This window comes from Cryptomeria japonica, chromosome 7 (genome assembly GCF_030272615.1).
Source record: "Cryptomeria japonica chromosome 7, Sugi_1.0, whole genome shotgun sequence".
Classification (NCBI taxonomy): Eukaryota; Viridiplantae; Streptophyta; class Pinopsida; order Cupressales; family Cupressaceae; genus Cryptomeria; species Cryptomeria japonica.
The window spans coordinates 860,384,384-860,402,069 of record NC_081411.1 but is presented as its reverse complement, the minus strand read 5'-3'; positions in this window follow the sequence as shown (position 1 = coordinate 860,402,069).

Here is a 17,686-nt window from a genome sequence, read left to right as displayed (position 1 = left end):
GTACCTGTTCAGGAATGGGAGAAGAAGAAGAGTGGATAGATAGATCATAAAGGGAATTTGAAATGTCTGAAGCTCTTTGAGTCTCTTCTGGAGGCTGCCCCTTGAAAGGTACCAAATCTGCAACATTAAAGGTAGGAGACAAGGAAATATCAGCAGGTAAATCAATTTTATAAGCATTTGGACCATACTTAGCCAAAATCCTGCAAGGTCCAATTCTTCTCATCTGTAACTTGGTAGGAACTCCCTTTTGCAATCTAGACTTGTTGAGATGTACCATCACAAAATCTCCAACTAAGAATTGGACATCCCTCTTTGAAGCATCCACCCTTGCCTTGACTCTTGCTGTGGTGTCCTGCAAAGACTGCTTAACCTGTTCATGTATCCCTTTTAGAGATTGTGCCATATCTTCTGCTATCTCACTAACATGTTGCAAGTTAGTCACATCATGTAACTCAAAAACACCTCTTGGGTGCATACCATAAACATTCTGAAATGGACTCTTACCAGTGGATCTGTTTACACTGTCATTGTAGGCAAACTCTGCCTGTGGGATGAGCTAATCCCAGCTTTGTCCATACTCCTTGGTGAGACATCTGAGTAGATTACCCAATGTTCTATTCACCACTTCTGTTTGGCCATCTGTCTATGGATGGTAAGCTGAGCCAAAAGACAAGTTAATACCCAATTTCTTCCACAAAGTCTTCCAAAAATGACCCAAAAACTTAACATCTCTATCTGATACAATGCTAGATGGTGAACCATGTATTTTGACAACTTCTTTAAAGAAAAGGAAAGTAATATGACTAGCATCATTAGTAGTTTTGCAAGGTATAAAGTGAGCCATTTTACTAAATCTGTCAACAACCACAAAGATACTGTCATGCCCTGTTTTTATCTTTGGTAAACCTACAACAAAATCCATACTGATGCACTCCCATGGCCTAGAAGGAATGGGAAGTGGCTGATATAAACCAGCATTAGTGCTATTACCTTTGGCCTTCTGACATACCATGCACTGTTCCACATACCTCTGGACATCTCTCTGCATCTTAGGCCAGTAATAAAAGTGTGGAATCAACTCTAAGGTCTTATTGAGACCAAAATGGCCACTCAAACACCCATTGTGTTTCTCTTGGATGAGATTTTCTCTCATGGAACCTTTAGGAACACATAGCTGTCCTCCCCTGAATAACAAACCATTTTGCAATGTATAGTCAACATACTCACTATGGAAATGATTCTCAAAAGCAAGACAAACTTTATAAGCAGCAACAAAATCATCATCATTAGGATATAAATCTTGAAAGCAATCAATCCCAATACTCTTAACTTGGATCTCCTGAATAGTCAACAATCTCCTACTTAAAGCATCAACTACTTTGTTACATTGGCCTTTCTTGTGCTTAAGAGTAAAGGTATATGCTTGTAGGTACTCTACCCATTTCACATGTCTATGGTTGAGTTTATCCTGAGAATTCAAGAAATTGACTGCTTGGTTGTCTGTATACACAACAAATTCCTTAGGAAGCAAATAATGCCTCCATTTCCTGAGTGCCTGCACCAATGCATATAACTCCAAATCATAAGATGAATACTTTTTCTTTGCATCATTCATTTTTTCACTAAAGAAAGCAACTAGTCTATTATCTTGACTCAAGACTGCACCTACTGCAAGATGACTGGCATCACATTCTATAGTAAAGAGCTCATCAAAGCTAGGAAGGATTAACACTAGCTGTGTAGCAACTCTAGTTTTGAGTAACTCAAACCCCTTATTGGCTGCCTCAGTCCATTGAAACTTCACCTTATGACCACCTTTTATTGTATCTAACATGGGTGCACAAATCTCACTGAAACCTCTAATAAACTTTCTGTAAAACTGGGCTAGACCATGAAAACTTGTTATGGCTGCAACTTTAGATTTATCCATCTTAAGATCTCCACTGGACACAACAAAACCAAGATAGACTATCTCTTGCTACATAAAATCATATTTCTCAAGATTTGTGGTTAACTGCTCATCAGATAATCTTTGCAAAACAATAGCTAAGTGTTTCAAATGCTTCTCTTTAGTCTTACTAAAAATGAGAATATCATCTAAGTAGACTACCAAAAACTTACTGAGAAAATCATGCAATACTTCATTCATTAACCTCATAGAGGTACTGGGAGCATTAGAGAGTCCAAAAGGCATAACCAACCATTCATAAATACCCTCATTTGTTTTGAAAGTAGTTTTCCACTCATCACCCTCTTTGATTCTTATCTGATGGTAACCACTTTTTAAGTCTATTTTGGAGAAATACCTCGCACCCCCTAAACAATCCATCAAATCTTCTATCCTAGGAATATGGAATCTGTATCTTATTGTGATTTTGTTGATAGCTCTGGAGTCTATGCATAGTTTCCATGTGCCCCCTTTCTTAGGTGCTAACACAGTGGGTACGACACAAGGACTTATACTCTTTCTTATTAATCCTTGATCCAATAACTCTTGAATCTGTCTAGCTACCTCTTTGTTCTGTTCAAGAGTCATCTTGTATGCTGCTTTGTTTGGCAAAGAAGCTCCTGGTATAAAGTCAATTTGATGACTAATGGCTCTAAGAGGAGGTAGTGTTGCTGGTTGTCCATCACTGATGATGCCCTTAAAGTTATCAAGAATTTGCTGCACTTCTTGTGGGATCTCAACTTGTTTTTCTTTCTTCTCCTCCTTAGGTTTCACTACAAGTGCATAACCAATCCCATCTCCCTCTTTCATGGTTTGGATGAACTCTTTTTCATTGACTAATAGCACTTTAGGTGCCTGTGGTTTGCTGTTCTCTGTCTCTTCACTAAGGGACTGAATTTTGTAGACAATGCCATTCTTTTGAAAGGAATATGTGTTTTTTTCACCATCATGGTGTTCCCTTTTGTCAAATTGCCAAGGTCTACCCAATAGTAGATGGCAAGCATCCATGGGAAGGATCTCACATAGTATCCTATCCTTGTATTCACCTATATTGAAGTCTACCCATGCTTGTTCATTCACTAGGACATGTTGCCCCTTGTTTAACTAGGTTACCTTGTAGGGTTCACTGTGCTTCATTTTAGGTAGGCTCAACTTGCTAACTGCCTCCTTTGAGATAATGTTATCTGTGGAACCTGAATCTATAACCACCTTACATACCTTGCCCAATATTTTGCACTTTATCCTGAACAATGCTCTTCTCTGAGACACTTCACACTTATGAGGTTCTTGCATCAATACTCTCCTCATCATTAGACTCTCACCATCTTTGGGTGCTAGGTTCATTGCTGGAGTTCTTGTACTACTTCCTTCCTCCTGAACATAGTTCACTCTTTTTTCACCTCCATGGGAAGAACTAGGCTTTTCTGGACACCTATAATCAGGATGACCCAATTTTTGATAGTTGTAGCATTTCATTGTGGAGAAGTAAGACCCTCTACCTCGGCCACTAGACCTACCCCTTCCTGGGTTGCTTGATCCCCTTCCCCTGTAATTAGGTTTGCTCTGAGAATCCCCGCTTTGCTCTATAATCTTAGATTCCCCCTGGGACCTTTGATCTAGGTGTCTTCCCCCAAAACTGCCTTGATGGCCTTGACCATCTTTGCCTTTTCCTCTACCTCTGTTATGTTGCTCTTGCTTCTTCCTACTCCTTTCCTCTACCTTGAGTGCAAGTTGATAGCACTTGTGGACTGTTGTAGGGCACAACAAACTTAACTCTTCCTGTATGTTCCATCTCAAGCCATTGAGATACCTAGCAACCTTAACATTTTCATCCTCTTGGATCTTTGACCTAAGGCATAGCTTTTGAAACTCCTCAGTGTAGGTGCTGACATCTAACTCTTTTTGCCTAAGGTTTTGCCTTTTCCTATGGAGCTGTATTTCATAGTCCTCTGGAATGTAAGCCTCTCTGATCTTGGTCAACATTCCCTTCCAAGTTGCTATGGGCTTTTTGTCCTCTTTCTCACATTCATCTTGAATGAACTTCCACCATGTTAAGGCAGCTCCTCTCAACCTGGATTTAGCCACCTTCACTTTCTGGGCCTCTGTCACACCATCACACTCAAAATGGTTCTCAAGCCCCTCAATCCACTTAATGACCACTTCTGGGTCCATTTTACCACTGAATAGTGGGACTCCTTCTAGTGTTCTCCCACTCATAGCCTTCAAGGCTTTCAAAAAGGGCTCATTCTCTATCACAGGCTCTGGTATAGGGGTTTCATCCTCTATAGCTAATAGCTTACTATTGCCTTATGTTCCCTCTATCTTATTGCTGGCTTCATCTGCCTTCACTTCTACTTCACCCAACTTCTACTCTAAAAGGTCTAGCTTCACTCTGAGTAACCTATTTTCTTCTTCCTGGTCTTCCACTTTCTTTGCTAATTCTACATTTGTCACCATGGTTGCCAAATTGCTACTTCTTCCCAAGTGTAACTGTGCTCTGATACCACTATGATAGAGAGGATAGTGCAAGGTGATTGTTAAGTGGCTAGTATGTTTACTAAGTGATAGATCCTTACTATTTTCAAGGTGTAGTCACCAAGGACAAAGTGCAAATAGCTCAAAGGCAATCTAACAACTCACCTTGTTCCACCTCCCTATGTCAAACTCTCCTTGGCTACTCAAGGGCTTCAACTCCATAGTTGTTGTCATCCTTTCAAGTGCTCCAAAACCGACTTATGAAGCCAAACTCACCAATTATGTTGAAATCATGTTGGCTTAACCTATTTCAACTTGACTTGTTGGGTTTTATGCTTTGCAACCTTCTCTGGCATACCCAATTTGACAAAAACTTAGTTTTAGGCCTAAAATGGGCTACTAGGCATTAGCCCTCCATTTGGGGTTTTGTGCTCACCCTGCTCAAGCGATGGACTTCCAGACCAAAAGAAATTGATATTCGAACACCCTTTTGGGAGTTCTTAAATATTTTCAAAGTCTCAGGGTCTCTCAGGCCTTCTCCGTGACTGTCCCAAAAATGGGTGAAAAGGGAGGGTTTGGTAGGGTTTTGATGGTGAAAATCAACATTCAAACTAGAGACCTCCAATAAGCAACAAGGAACCTAAATACCATCATACTACTGACTAATTAGGCCACAATAAAGAAGATTTACACATCAAATTTTGGAGAACAAGATTTTACAAAGAGTTGCTCATGAGGAGAATGCAACAATTTACAACTTTTCCATTATTGCCTCTTTCAAACACATCATTTACAAAGAACTAAATACATTCAAACATGTAAACATGTCTACCATTTAGAGACAAAATAAAGTCATGTTAGCCCTGCATACAAGCATTAGGCAATTACGAATAATGGATCATTCACTGTCAAAGCTAACTGTTACTACACTTTTGCCTTTCACTATTTTTTTTTTCCTTTTGGAACTGCACTTAACCACTGTTAAAAACACCTTTTAAAAGGTCTGATTGGTGCTTCCTATCAATGCCCTATCCTTGGCTGCTTGTTGTTCTTCAAACCTGCTATATGGAAGAGGAAGATTACAATAAACCATTCATTTACAATGCAAAAATCAGTCCTAAATGACTGTGACAGCCTGCTGGGCGTTACACTTTGCCTAAAGGGATCATTGCTTGATCTTGGCAATACAAACCCATGGGCAGGGCCAAAACACCTTTCCTTACTCTTGTTTGCAAACAAACAAAGAAGCAAGGTTTTACACACACCAATAAATGGTGGAGAGCAAACAAAAGAAGGGAAAACTAATACCAAAACAGTGACTCACTATTTTTTTGTTTACAATTTACTCAAATTGAAAATGCAACCTTCCTTCTCTTGGCTTAGAAAGCCTCTTAGCTTTCACTTACAATATTGGACAACAAGACAAGTTTGTCCATCTGAAGAATGCATTTGCTATGGAAAAGAAAAGCATCAAACCTTTACAAGACCCTAGCCAAATGGCACACTTGCCTAGGGCCCCATGGCCACAAAACTCCTTGCACCTGCATTCTTGAAAGCAAAACATGTATTTACATAATTTACAAGTTGACCAAATAGTTCTTGGGAAGCCATGAACATTTTAGGACTTCAAGAAGGCAAGTTGGTCAAGCATCCTTGCCAATTTCCTAGACAAGGCAGTGAAACTATCAAATCAAACTAATTTTACTACAAACTCAAAACTTGATAAAATTAGATGCCACCAAACGGAAAAGCTTAAGGAAACATAATAGAATGTAAAAATGCAAGAACAGTACGACCAAGTACAACAGGTGTACAGACTGCTGTTCACATGAAGTAAAAAACTAGAGAAAAACCAAGTAAAACTAGTGCAAACTTGGAAAATGCTTCATAAATCCATGAAATCAACACTTACAATGGTTCAAGTAGGAGATTAAATACCTTTCCCAGTTGGTTAGCCTCCTGTACGGATAGGTACATGTCCAAGAGCACCTAAAATTGACATTTTGATGCCTAAATGACAACTTTTGGTGCCTAGAAAATGCAAGATTGACCCCCAAGATTAACAATCACCTAAAAACACTTCTCACACCTAAAACCCAAGCATAAAACATGTCTAAAACCTTTTAAAACAAAAACCACATTAAAAACTCATTTTTCCATCATTTTGCTAGGCAACACCAAACTGGCAACTTTGAGCAAAAAGATGAAAACAAGAAACCAAAACCACACAATGAGTTCAAAACTCATCCAAACAACCTAGAACAACCTCAAAAACATCTAAGACAACTTTCCAACTTAAAACTAACAAAAATCAAACCTGTGATGAAAATGAAGCTGAGAATGAAGCTAGGTGCTCCTACACCACTACCTTTCTCCTCTTTCTCCCAAAATATGACCCCTCAGGACACCATATGACCCCTCGAGACACTATATGACCTGTAACAATATCATATTACCCCTTTGGAAAGTATATGACCCCTCAAGAGACCATATCACCCATTAGGATATCATATAGTGTCCTAAGGGGTCATATAGTGTCCTAAGGGGTCATATGGTGTTGTTAGGGGTCATATGGGGTCCTAAGGGGCTACACATGTGTTAGAACACCATATGACCCCTTAGGATACCATATGACCATTTAGGATGTCATATGGTTTCCTAAGGGGTCATTTCATGTACTAGGATGTTAAAAGGGGTCATGTGGTGTCATTAGGTGTCATATGGAGTCGTTAGGTGTCATATGGGGCCTTAAGGGGTCATATGGTGTTGTTAGGAGTCATATGGGGTCCTAAGGGGCCACACATGTACCAGAAAACCATATGACCACTTAGGACATCATATTGTTGTAAGGGGTCATATGGTGTCCTAAGGGGTCATGTTGTGTACTTGGATGTTAAAAGGGGTCATATGGTATCCTAAGGGGTCATATAGTGTCCTAAGGGGTCAAATGGTGTCCTGAGGGGTCATACAGTTTCCTAAGGTGTCATATGGTATCTTAAGGGGCCACACATGTGTTAGAACACTATATGACTCCTTAGAACATCACATTATCCTAAGGGTTGATATAGTGTTTTAAGGGGTCATATGGTGTCCTAAGGGGTCATGTCGTGTACTAGGATGTTAAAAGGGATCATATGGTGTCCTGAGGAGTCATATAGTGTCCTAAGGTGTCATATGGTGTCATTATGGGTCATATTGGGTCCTAAGGGGTTATATGGTGTCATTAGGTGTAATATGGGGTCCTAAGGGGTCACACGTGTTAGAACACATATGACCCCTTAGGACATCATATTGTCTTAAAGGGTCATATGGTGTCCTAAGGGTTCATATGGTATCTTAAGGGGTCATGTCATGTACTAGGATGTTAAAATGGGTCATATGGTGTTCTAAGGGGTCATATAGTTACCTAAGGGGTCATATGGTGTCCTAAGGGGTCACATAGTGTCCTAAGGGGTCATATGGCAGAGAGGGGATATAAGATAGATAAAAGTAGAGAGGGAATGAGGGAGCGGTGGGGAGAGAGAGATATGTTGGTAGGGAGGGATATAAAGGTATGTAGAGAGAGATAAATAGGTATATGTAGAGAAATAGAGGTAGGTAAGGAGCGAGGGGATGTGTAGAGATATACGAGATAGAGAGTGAAGAGTTGAGGATGTGAGATAGAGGTAGGGATAGGTCTATATTTTGGGAGAGAAATGAGAGAGTGAAATATAGAGGTAGAGAGGAGATAGAGGGGAGATAAAATTAGAGAGATAAGGAGGCAGGGAGGTAGAGAGAGAGAGAGAGAGAGAGAGAGAGAGAGAGAGAGAGAGAGAGAGAGAGAGAGAGAGAGAGAGAGAGAGAGAGAGAGAGAGAGAGAGAGAGAGAGAGAGAGAGAGAGAGAGAGAGAGAGAGAGAGAGAGAGAGAGTCATATATGTATAGAAATAGAGGTAGGTAGGGAGTGAGGGGAGGTATGTAGAGAGAGAGGAGACAAAGAGTAGATAGTTAGGGATGTGAGAGAGAGATAGGTCTATATTCTGGGAAAGAGAGACAAACAAGTGAAATATAGAGGTAGAGAGGGGATAGAGGAAGAGTGCTATAGAGAGAGACGAGTCTAGAGCTCAAGGAAGATAAAGAGAGCTAAAAAATGCTGATAGGACCCTGCTGATTACTGAAATTTGACTGTCTGAAAAATTTACAAGATGTTCTAAAATCTAGAATTTGCATTATAACTCCTAGAGTTTTGAAACCACTTTCAAACATTTTGCCAATATAGATATGGAGTGAGATGAGTCTAGAGATCAAGAAAGATAAAGTGATTGAGATAAAGAGAGCTAGAAAATGTTGAACTGCTGATTATTAAAATTTGACTAAGTCTAAAAATTTATAAGATCTTCTAAAATCTAGAATTTTCATTATAGCTCCTAGAGATCTAAAACCTCTCTCAAACATGTTGCCAATATATACATGAAATATAACTTAATAAAAATTAAAACAAAAAATAAAAAATAAAAACAAAATGGCATCCCATTTTGTTTTTAAAACAGAATCCCATTTTGTTTTTGAAACGAGATCCTGTTTCTTATATTTAGGCTTGGGATCCCGACGCAAAATGGGATCCCATTTCAAATTTTGGCTCGAGACCCCGAACCATAATGGGATCCCATTTTGTTTCTCATGCGCTCCATGCGATTTTCCATTTGTTTCTATGTGTAAAACTTCCACACTAAGTGAACTCAACTTCTTTTACTTTCCCACTCTTAGACTCTATATTTTAATTTAGAAATATCAATAGCAATAGGTTATTAGATAGCAATGTAGATTTTGGGTTTTGTGTGGTTGGTTGTTGGCTTCAGAGGTTTTGAATCTATATGTTCACTCTTTTCTTTTCTGCATATATTTATATTGTTAGATATATGTATAAGTATGACTTGATACATGTATGGGTATACATATACAAACAATGTATATCTATACCCTAATATATATTAAACATACAAACTCATATATACATAATTATATAGATATAGATTTACTTGGTATATATTGAGGTTGCTTTGGGTTATTTATCTCACTCGCTTAAATATACCATGAGATATCCAAGTTCCTCTTTTGTGTTTCTTTTGGTATATTGAGATTCAGTGGGGCTTTAAATTCTCTGGTTTTCATGTTTGGGTTGGATATTGGTTGGATACTAATTATATTCTTGTTCATGATCCTTCTCTATTTGCAGTATCTATTTCTCTGTTATACAATTTTCTAATTACAGATACTAATGAATATATCCCTTTAAGGCATTCCTAATCTCTAGACATTTTTTTCAAATCTAACAATGGTTTTTGTGGATTAAGTATTCTTAGATTTAATGTTTGACACTAACAAGCTAACAATTCCTTGAGCTTGAGTGGTTACAGCTTTGCAGGATAGGTTTCTTAAGCCTTGTGTATAGATCCACTTAAGGATCAGGTCTAGCTTGTGGATGAACAAGCATTATGAATACAGATCAATCAAAGGCAGCTGGGAAAGTATCTGAATAAATATGATTCACATGTATAGGATATTGAGTTGATTTTAGGAAGGGGAGATAGAACTCATTATTAAATACTAATTTGTACTCAATTGGCAAAATCCAATATATGTAATTTTTTGAGATATTAAGTTTGAACTAGGAATGTATGTTCGTTGGGCAAGATTGGAGGTTTTGTTTACCTGGTTCTTTCCTACCGGTGCCCACACCAAACCGGGAATGTAAACTTTTTTCAATTAATAAAATATTGGCCCTGGCCTATTACCCATCATATATATATATATATATATATATATTTAAAGATAAAGAAATTAATTTGTAATGAAAAATCTTTAGCTTTAAATACTACCATTATCAATATAAAATCATCTTTATAAATCAAAACTCTCTCTCTCTCTCTCTATATATATATATATCTGTGTGTGTGTGTGTGTGAGAGAGAGAGAGAGAGAGAGAGAGAGAGAGAGAGAGAGAGAGAGAGAGAGAGAGAGAGAGAGAGAGAGAGAGAGAGATTTCCAAGATCAAGAGCTCAATGAAAAGTACAAAATAGAGAGATTAACTATAGGACAAAAATAAACTGTATTCTCATCAATAGATAAATGATCAATTGTTACAAACAAAGAATATGAGTCTGGTTATATAGGCAAGGCTATATGGATATGTGAGCACACAAATATGACATGTGGCTCAATAAGAAATAAGGGTAGGTAGGGATAAGTAGGGGTAGGTAGGAGAAACAATATAATGTTCCACATGAGATGGATCACCCGCCGAATGTGGAATGTAACAACAAGATAATACCACAAAAGGTGGAAATTATCCTACACACACTATCCCAATGTGACACAAACACCCAAGTCTCTCATACCCAAACTACTATGAAATGCATTATCCTAAGTAAACTTAAGTAAGGTGTAATAATATCCAACATGAATAAATAATTACACCAACATCCCCCTTAAGTGAAACTTAGGGGAATGCACTTAAGTCTACAATGCAACTAAGCAATGCAAGATGGGTCCCAACTATGAGGCCATATTAGGTACCCATGTACAAATGCATCCAAACCAATGCAATCTCTCATAAAGTAGGGAAAGAGAGAAAAAAACCAATGGAAAAAAACTCTCCCCCAAAGAGAGATGAAAACTATACAAGAGAACTCTCATAGAAGTATGTGAAGGACCAAACCCCATGTGAGGAAAATGTCCCCCCCCCATATGAGAGAAGAAGAGAAGCTAGGTAGGCCCCCCTCAATGTAGAATCTGCACCAATGGTAGAAGCTCGAGAATGAATGAAGAAACTGCTCCATGAATGTCGAACAACATTCCTCCCCTTGGGAAGAAACAAAACCAAAGGTGTATGCATGAAGTCTCCCCTATTATCAAGGGAAGATGTAGGAAAAAAACTCATGATGAATGAAGTCTCTAAAAACTGCTCAAGTGTCTCCATGTCGATGCTGAAAGTTACCCCCTCAAAATGTGGTGAAAGAATCCACATTGCTGAAAAAGGCACTCCAAAATATAGTGGAGATGAATGTAGAACAAGTCCCAAAGACTCACATGTCTCCTCTAAGGATAAAGAGACATTCTCCAACTATTGTACATAAGAATCCACAATCATGTCAACCTCGAAAGAATGATCATGTAGAGAATGAACAAGAGGGTTAGAGTGTTCCCTTGTAACAATCAAAGAAGGATCATCTCCATCAAAGAGACGATGAATGTCATCAATGATGTCTCCCAAATATGAAATGTAGGACTCCACAAATAAACTTGCAATGTTTGTCAAGTAGTCATCCCAAGAAATTGAAGCTGGAAGACAAGATATATCCTGTTGTACTGAATCACAAGAAGGCAAAATTGTCGCACTATCTGCATCATCAGGTGCAATAGGTGATGTGATATCAATAGAAGGAGATGAAGTGCAAGGCTCAAGAACGGGTTCACATGTGAGAATCCCCAAGTTCAAGTACCCAAAGTTCTCCTCAAAATCTGAATCATCACAAGAAGTGTGATCATCATGTGTAGAATCATCATATGTAAAATCATCATATGTGAAATCATCCTCATCAACAAAATCTAAAAAAGAGTATAACCAAGATGCATGATCCACCACCCCAGTCACAATGATAGTTCTAGTCTTAAAGTCTCTAATGAAAATTGACTCAGTTGTGAACTCCACAATTTTCTTTGTTGCCCCATGTGTGATTTGATAGATGGAAAGAAGATTGTTTGTCAAGTGGGGTACACACAACACGTCATTGATGGAGTTATCTCCAAAGGCAATAGTTACTTTCCCAATAACATCCATGTATGTATGATTGCCCATCAAAATCTGCGACATGGTGCAAGGCTCAAATGTAGAAAACATAGACTGCGAAGATGCCATATGATGAGAAGCCCCTGAATCTAGAATCCATCTCTCTGCATCATGACTTGTAGTAGCACAAAGAGCTTGTTCTTTTCTTTTCCACAAAGAGTGAGTCTTCCCACTTGTCAAGGCCATGAATGCTTTCCATTTCCCTTTTGATTGTGAGAAAGTAGAAGGTGATGAATCCTCCTTCTTGTAGGCATTAGGCAAATCAATGTTGTGCTTTTTGAGGATGTGTGTGAGCTCATCAATCTTCTTAGAATGGCAACGATGCTCCTCATGACCAACCTTTTTACAATAGGCACAAGTAGGTCTCTCCTTCTTTGGTGAATTGTCCTTCTTGGAAGAGGATGAATCTCCTTGGTGTGGAGAAGGAGGTATTTTGTCCTTAGGCTTTGATTGCCATTTCTTCTTGTTTGAGTTGTCCTTTCCTCGATTTCCTTGGTTCCCTTGATTTGCCTCTAATGCTTGAGACTTATAAGTCTTAAGATTGCCCATGCTTATCAACTTAGTTTTTTCCATCATCAACATTTTGGTGAAACCATCAAATGTAGGCATTGTGTAGCTTGAACCCATTGTCATCCTATGGGTTTGGAAACTAGAAACAAATGCTTCATATTCTTGTGGAAGTTTTCTCGTCAAATTGAAGATCAATTGAGTATCATTCTTATCAATCCCACAATCCTTGAGTTGTGCCCTCAACTCTTTTGCCTTAGTGACATAGTCTTGTATAGTATCAAATTTCTTGGGATCTAACATGGTGACATCACTATCAATCTGATATCCCCTAATTTCATCAACTTGACCATACAAGTCTTGAAACTTTTGCCAAGTATACTTAATTAAGGTACATTTATCAATATGAAAGATGAGATCCTTTGATACATACTTTCTTAAGGTACCAGTTTTCATGATATTTTTAGTGATCCAATCTAAGTGAGCAACATGATCTGCCTTAGGGTCAGTGGGAGCAACAATAGTTTCATCAATGTAATGAGTTAGTCCTTTTTCCATAAGTTTACTCCATGCCAAGGAGCATAATTATGAGGAGTTAAGAGAGGAAACTTAGGAGAACCCATAGAAGCAAAAGGAAAGAACACAAGAGCACAAAAGCACAAGAGACACCCCCGCCCCCCCGAATTCACTCAATCAAAGTACCCCCCCAAAAAATGATGATTTTGGCACTTTATATGTAGTGAGTGTACAATAGGCCACTTGCAAACAATGGAAAGGTGGACTTCTAATTTTGTTTTACAACTACCCCAATAGGCTGAGAAATACAATGCAAAAGACCAGAAAGATAGATCTATGCAATACAAGTGCCAAATTGGACAAAAAAGACCATATGCTGAAAGTACAATTTCTACTCAAAATCACTGCAAATTGATAGAAAATTATGAAAGTAGATGAAAAATTATGCACTTTAAAAAAAATGGTACCTGAAAAGGAGTTTGTATGAGCCCAAACAGAGTCTTGGAAGTTGCAGAAATAGGGATTGGACAGGTACATTCACCAAAAAATAAGATTTTTGAAATTATTTTCCATCAAAATCAGAAAATAATACCACCACGAGAAAGTACACAAAAAATTAGCCCATTTCAAAAAAAATTGCACCAAAACAGGAGCAAAAATGAGCAAGATATGGCCATTTGAAGTTTGAACTACAAAATCAAAAGGCTCAACGGGAGGGGCCTGCCAAATTTTCAAAAATTGATGATGTCATAAAAATACTGTCTTAAATTTTACAACCGTATGGCCGTCACCAAAACTTTGCCTCCCTGCTTCGCAAAATGTCCGTACTGTACGGACAATATGACATGTCAAAATTTGAGCGATTATGTATGATGACTAGGTGCTTACGTGGTATATGGTACTGCTGATTATGTATGGTTAGTGGCACAATGAATGGGCTCCACGTGTCTGATGACAGGTGGACGCGTGGCAGCCTACATGGCACCTTGGCCATTGGGGGAGCTGGCGATGCCGACGGGGAGAACGGGTGTCGACAGGGTGGTAATTGGTCGATGGAGGTTTCGGTGGAGAAGATTGACCATGGGCGGCAGCAAGAAATAGTGTACGAAGTTGGCCCAGGCAGTCGGGTTGTTGTGGGTGTCGGGAAGGGCAGAACCGGTGGGAGAGGCAGTGACTCTAGAGGTTGGGCGCCGAAGAATGCAGGCGGTGTATGTGCAGTTGCCGTTGACCGACAAAAGCAAAGGCTGTCAGCGGTGGGGAGGCCCGAAACACAACATGGGGGTGACTGATGAAAGCAATTGGGGAGGTCTAGAACACGACATCAGCGGTGAAGAATGGGTGGGGCCCCTGCGTAGGTTGGCCGGAAAAGTAGGGTTCGGTTTATGCAGGACACCAGACATGCAGTCGGAAGCACGAAGTTCACCGGTGGTCGGAGAAATAAGGAGGATAGAGAAAATATCGGTGGGCTGCGGTAGGTACAGACCACCAATAAAGCACGCCCTGTAAACTCCTACAGGCACAACACGAAGTTCGAGGGGGGATCATATATTCAATTTGATTTTTTATTTTAAAATAAACTTTTCAAATAATTTAAAAAACTGTGAAATATATTTTTAAAAGAAATTGAAATTAATTAAAATAAAAATATTTCGTAGAAAATAATATATATATTTTTGAACAAATCCGTACCGTACTCGCCCAAATTGGGCAAAATTTTTCCTCCAAGCCCCAAATTTGACTTTCACCCAATATAGGCGAATTTATAGTCAAAATTCATGGAAACGACCACCCGAACGCGATGGTGAGGTCGGATCTGGTCTAGGGTGCCTCTAGAAGATGTTTCTCCTCAGATCTACCTCTTGACGTCCTTCAAAATCTTTCCCAAAGATAAATCAATGACGCTCTAATGACTCTGATACCATGTGAGAATTTGTCAAGATCAAGAGCTCAATAAAAAGTACAAAATAGAGAGACAAATTATAGGACAAGAATAAATTATATTCTCATCAATAGATAAATGATCAATTGTTACATACAAATAATATGAGTCTGCTTATATAGGTTAGACTATATGTATATGTGAGCACACAAACATGACATGTGGCTCAATAAGAAATAAGGGTAGGTAGACATAAGTAGGGCTATGTAGGAGAAACAATATAATATTCCACGAGGTGAATCACCCACCAAATGTGGAATGTAACAACAAGATAAGACCACAAAAGGTGGAAATTCTCCTACACACACTATCCCAATGTGGCACAATCACCCAAGTGTCTCATACCCAAACTAATATGAAATGCATTATCCTAAGCAAACTTAAGTAAGGTGTAATAATATACAACATGAATAAATAATTACACCAACTATATATATATATATATATATATATATATATATATATATATATATATATATATATATATATATATATATATATATATATATATATATATATAAACAAGGCTATATGTTGGTAAAGTGTTGCTAGTGTCTCTATGTATTTGTTTTTAAAATGTAAGAGCTAAGAGAAAGGTAAAAAATTGTTATGTTATCGTTATGGTGATACTAAATACGGTTTGAAAAGTTTTTGTTGAATATTGTTGTAGAACAAACTACATGTATCCAATATAAGATTATTAAGGTGAGTGGTAACTTTGTTTAAGAAAAGAAAGAAGACAGTATTGTGACCTAGGTCATATTTGTTTATCATTGTGATATAATTGATTTACTTAATATTTAAATAAAGGTACCTTTGAATTTTCATATTAATAAAACTCAAATTAATTCCAACATTTATAAATTTTAAACATTTAAAATATATTAAGATATCTAAGTTGGACTATTTTAAAATACATTTATACCAAAACCGTTTTGTCTTTATACGAGTCACACTAATTAATAATAAATAAAAATTAATGCTTAAGATAGTTCTTAAAAAGAAAGCATAAAAGGATTCTTTAAAAAAGATTCAAAATAGAAAGTTCTTCCATATGACTTAAAGTTTAAGAACCAATTAAATTGAGGATAATTAATTTTCTCAATATTTTTAATTAAAAAATTTGCATCTATACTTTAATAAAGATTAATATTTTTTTAATATAATTTTTTTTCATTTTTCATTTGTCAATTTGTTCTTTATCAACAACTAGTTAAAGAATTGCCCTTGCATTCTACGTCTATAATAAGAACTAATACTAATTAAAAATCTTTATATATCTTATACCCTATATTAAAAACGATCTTATAAATCATATCACTTGTGCATAAAATGAGAGTATTTAATTGCCTTTGTTAAAAATTGAGGTTATTAATTTTTTTTTAATTTTTAATTTTATTGCCCACTAAATGGATATGCCTTATGTTTTAGGACTTAATTATTATTAGTACTTGCCGTTAGGCAAATACTATTGTAATGAGTTTTTCTTTTTTACAGTTAACTAGTTATTAAAAAAATTAATTTGAACCAATTACAAACAAGGTTTTATTTTTGTTTTTAAAAATATTTTCATTTTCTAAAGTTACTTGTGCAATTTTTAAGTTTACATATTATAAAAATTATTTCTTTGTATCCTGATTGGCCAATACAACTTTTGTTGTTATAAGCGGATACCGATTAATTTTTATGGCTGCTTTGAAACTAGTTTCATCCCCTCTACCAAGCAGTGCAAATCTATAAAAATTTGTCAATTAAAACATATCACAATGAGGGCAACCAGATTAATCATTCATTTTTTCAGAGTGTCAACCTTCAAATTGTTATCAAACTAAATACGGATATCTCATTAGCAACACACTCTATAATGAAGTGTCATTTGATTTCAAACTCTCTTTTGCTACAAATGAAATGAAATGAATGTTTTTAATAATTTTCACAAGGCCAAACAACCTATGAGACCCACAGATAGCCAACAAAGGAAGCATGCAAAGCCCAAAGAAAATATTGTGACTGTTAAACCTCCTTTTCCTTTTGCATCTTGGATCTTCTACTGTGTATCTTGATTAGGAAATCTACAACTCTTGTTATCTTTTCATCATCAAATAGGTTACTCAGGGTGTTTACATTTAGTGTTGTCAACATAATTGATCTGAATATCATTATAGGCTAGACACTCCATGATGTAATGTCATTTTGTGTCCACCACCCCTTGAGTGCAATATCTACATCGTCTATCTTCATATTCCTCTTTAAGTATCACCCATCTTCATGTTTCACATCTAAGTTGATGTGAGTTTGTCCTTATCTGAGCAATTAACATTTTTGCCTTCCATTTTATGTCCATTCCTATGTAGTTCTTTTGTGTAGTTCTTTTATGTCCATTATGATAGTATTCCTTTTTCCTCCCTATTTGACCTACCCACATGTTTTCTTTGATTTTTTCTTGGACGCACTTTTTTATTTATCCATTGTTCT